The sequence below is a fragment of the Apteryx rowi genome, unplaced genomic scaffold (genome assembly GCF_003343035.1).
Source record: "Apteryx rowi isolate R43461 unplaced genomic scaffold, aptRow1 scaffold_783, whole genome shotgun sequence".
NCBI lineage: Eukaryota > Metazoa > Chordata > Aves > Apterygiformes > Apterygidae > Apteryx > Apteryx rowi.
In genome coordinates this window covers 340,550-345,001 of record NW_020451075.1, presented here as the reverse complement: position 1 = coordinate 345,001, position 4,452 = coordinate 340,550, and the positions used below count along the sequence as shown (strand labels likewise).

Here is a 4,452-nt window from a genome sequence, read left to right as displayed (position 1 = left end):
CTCCTTCTCCCTCGCCCCCTCCCCCCACTCGCCGAGCCAGATGGAGGCGCCGAGGCGCGCGCGCGAGGCGGCGGTTGGTAGCGGGGCGCACGCGGGGCTCCCCCGCACTCACCGGCCGTCCGTGGCGGCGGCAGCTCCTCTCCCCTCGCCCGATCTATCGCCGCCCGCTCGGCTCCGGCTAATCCTCGCCCCTCCTCCCCTCTCCCTCCCCCCGCCTCCTCCGCCGGCAACGCCGCTCGCCAACCCCTCTCTCTCTCGACACTGGAAACGGGAGAAACTCGGCCAATTCGCGGCTAAGCCCCCGAAACGCCAGCAAAGCTCTCCGCGAATCAGAAAGGAGGGGGAAGGCGGGACATCCTGTCTCGAGGCCGGCCTCACCATAGAGAGGAGCGGTGCAGTGGGGCTAGAGCGGGTCTGTTGATGAGGGGCCGGGCCGGCGGGAGGGCGGCGGAGGCCGGACGGGCGGTGATAGGCCCGGCCCGGCGGCAGCCGGGGCCCCTCCAACCCGACCGGGGCGGGGGGCAGGTGCGACGTCCGGCCCCGGGCAGTGCCGGGCCGGTTACCAGCGCAGCCCCAAAGGCGTGCGCGACGGTGTCGCAGCAATAACGCAACGTCCTCGGCTGGAGATGTTCATCTACCTTACAGACACATCCTAGGCCAGAATAAAAGTCTAATTTTAGGTAGGGTGCAGAGAGGGGACTAAAGAGTTTTTTGGGTTTTTTTTATCATTTTGGGGGTCAACACTGCAAGCTGTAGGCTTTAGTGTTATGTTCGTTTATAGAAAATTTAAGCTTTTTAACGAATACTTTGGAATGGACAGGTSAATAGTAGTTCAATGGCAAACAAAATGGCAGAAATAGCCTGAAAGAGTAGAGGCTGGAAACAGGACAATCAGGCCACTATACACAAGAGAAGAAGGGATGCTGAAAAGAAAGCAGAAGGTTACTAATATCAGGAAATGAAGGGAGTCTGCAGACAATTGTAGCTTTTGCTACCCCTTTTTGTAGGGTTGCCTAAGTGAGAAAGTCCATTGAATCAAACGTGTTTCAAAGTAAGTTTGTTAGAGGTGACAAAATTTATCAGGAGTATGAAATGCAGGCTAATCAAAATTAAGTAGAGAGGTATGAGCAAGGCAGGGCAAATGGGATCGTGATTGGCTTAGGCTGACAAGGAACAAGAGACTGAATGGTTTGTCAATAAAATAGCACATGGTCTGAGTTCTATTACAGTCATTTAGGCAAAGGAACAATAGTTCAATTTTTCTTTAATGTAAAAGCATTATAATAATTATTACTAGTAAAACTCAATGAATTTGATTCTCCACTGTTCATTCTCAACCAAAATAAAAAAAAGGTTACCACGACCCTTTGCCTGCCACTCACCACGGACCTCTCTTGGATCCAGGTAGGGTAGTCATCTTAAGGTAAAATACAGTGCAAGATGTCCTAAGTGCATGAAAATTTAAGCAAAAAGGTAGAAATAGCTCATTTTCTGAAGTTACAAACTTCAGAAAGTTCTTCAAAACATGAACCTTCAAAAACAGAAGTAGCCTACCTTAAAAAATCCACCCAATGCCTGCATGAAGTCAAGAGCTTTATTTTAGACATACAGTTTTGAAAGTTTTGTCATGCATGTATGTCGTGCCTGCCGTCGTGCCTACTCTGACTAGTCCACAACTGAGCAAGAGCTGGTAGGTCAGGATAGGAGATTTTTTGTCTCTTCTTCCCTGGTAGACTGGAAATATAGGAAAATGGTCCTATTGTAGTATTCTGAGGAGGAATAAAAATAGTTTTGCAATGTATAGAGACCAATACAAAAGGAATTAGTAAAACTTAGTTGAAACCACAGCGCCTACTGAGTGTTCAAATGATTTGCAAGTCACATCTCAATGAGATAGTCTTTGTGTACATTTTTTATTTGGCTCTCCAAGAAGATGATCTTTACATTGAAAACTTGCATTTCATTCAGAAACATTTCTTACTTTTATTAAATACCAAATGGCAATAGCAGGAGGCCCTCGCTGGTACTTTTGAGGTGAATSATTTCAAGATTGCATATCTAGCTAACTAGTTAAATTGAATCACTGGCCCAGTTAGCAGGAACTCACTGCCTTCAACAAAATCAAAACATATTTGGATGCACTAACCATGCAAATTCAACAGCTAGAGATACTTGTGGAGAAAATGATGGATAAGTTTTATTTGCATTTGAAATTCAGTATAATAGTCTGGGGCAATCTCAAACAGCATTCTCACAAAATATGCACCCACCAAATTTTCACAATTTCTGGTATAACAACATGAATAAACACTTTGACAAGATTATTAAAAATCATTTTATTTTTAAAAATAGTTAGAAAACTCAATCTGCGATCTGAAATTTGTCTTTATACACAGTATTTGTCTTTATACACAGTATTTGTAGTATTAAGGCCATCAATAATGTGTTATTCTGATGTTACTTAAGTAACAATGCCACACTGTTGTACTTCAGATTGACCAAAGCAACAAAGGCAATGTATGGAAGACTTCTGATGGTAAGTTAAAGCCAGACAACCAGACAGTTGAAAGTGTTGCCAGTCCAAGCCTTTGTGCTTCACTTTTGATGCATATTTGCATCTTAAAGCAGGGTTATACGATGTTGTGAATCCGTTCTTCAACCATCATCCTTTGTGGCCCAACTTACTAAAGTAACCTACTTTATACCTGAGAAAATCATTAAGTGGATCTGATATCTCTGCTTATACTAATATCCATCAGGTTGCAGGAGAGACTGCTGGTGAGGTGGGAGTAACTTAAGCCCTCTGTTTTCACTGCAGGTCTCCCAAAACCCTCACACTTTTTTCTCGCTTCCTCCAGAGAAATGGCTGGATATGGAAAAAACAAATTTCTGTGGACAGACACAGTCAATCATTTAGATGTATCTACTTCTAGGCATATCGTCAAATCACTATTAATATATAGATTAAAGCAAAAAGTAAATAACATACAAGAATGAAAGACACACTGAAACCAAGAGGTTGCGTTTTCTGGTCCACTTCTTRGAACAGCTACAAACACTAGAGTGGTCTAAAAATATCTAGCTACTGGCACGAGACCTTTCTTTTGTTGCAAGTGTGGTGGAGGAGCCATACCAGCTTCTACAAGAGGAAAAGCACTTTAGGGGTACAGGGTGCAGAGAAAAATAAGAATGGTGGTGCATATGGGATATGTAACCACCAAAGGGTGAGGAAGGTAGGGGCAGTAGCATGAATGATGCCCTCCCCTCGCTTCCAGTGCAGTTCAATTTGTTGCGCTGTCTGGCCAGCCTCAGGAGACAGGGAAAAATAGAAACTAACTGAACAAAATAAAACTAGCATAGTAATCTAAAGCAGAATGGGCAGAATGCAGAGAAGTATCTTTGAACAATCTAGGCATATTTCTTTTTATTTCACTTGTGAGACTGAGATCATAAGTAATTACAAGGCCAGTCTCAAGAACTGAGGCAATTGCATTCTCAAGTAACTAGATCCAAAACTTTAAAAGCCTATGAACAAATGGTGAGAATGAATATTTTTTGTAATCAAGAAGAACCAAAACCAATCAAATACATGTTTATATAAAAATAAATCTAGTCCTACCTACATGCCTTCTAGGTATAGCTGTCAAATCTTTACTAATTAATGAATAATTATGTGAGCTCAAGGGAATTCATTCTAGTTAAAATAGCAGTGGAAAGTGGGGCATTCCTTTTCTCTCATCAGTGAATATCAATAATTGTATGCATGCGAAAGGGACACAAAACCATTTCTGTAAGAGCAGTGCCTAACTGTTTACTGCAAGACAATGCCTTTTTTGTTTGTAATTTTTTTCAAGAGTTATTTGTGTTGTTGAGTTCTCCCACTGAGTTTGGAAGTCTTTGTGTATTATTATCCACAAAATATAAAATCCAGTCCACAGTGGGCTTAAACAGGCCTCAAAGAATTTCCTGGCTTGCTTCTCGGTGAGGAAGGTTTTCCTCAAAGAAAGTGAGAAACTTGTACCATTAGTCTCTATTGTTTTAATACTCTCTGAACTGAAATGTTGGCCAAAATTTCAGTTTTGCACACTGATCCAGTTAAAAACAGTAGCTAATGATAAGGCCTGTTATTTCATTATTGTATTATTTGCAAAGAATGCCAGCAGTTCAGATGGACCCATACAGATTATTATGCCACACCAGTGCTTTTTACAGAGAGAAAATAGGACAGAGTAAGGACATAACAGGATTTTCCTCCTCTGCCCTATACTAGTATTTCTTAATATTCAGAATGGTACTTTTTACTTGCCATTTTCATCACTAAATTAAATATTATTTACATAAGCTGAAGAACCACCAAACAAAAGAAACAGCTTCCATGTTCAAAAACCCAAGCCCCTTTCCATCAATATCCTAACCATCTTTCCCTCTGCTTCCTCAGGACCATGAAACAAG

At 42.1% G+C, this 4,452-nt stretch overlaps 1 long non-coding RNA gene across 1 annotated transcript in view; it reads right to left on the bottom strand.

Annotated features, from left to right (window-relative positions):
• LOC112976977 overlaps positions 1-328 on the bottom strand; it is a 9,495-nt gene extending 9,167 nt beyond the window's left edge. Inside the window, exon 1 of the long non-coding RNA XR_003257242.1 lies at positions 113-328. This is a non-coding gene — a long non-coding RNA (uncharacterized LOC112976977). The remainder of the gene's footprint in view (positions 1-112) is intronic.
• Between the last annotated feature and the right edge of the window lie 4,124 nt (positions 329-4,452).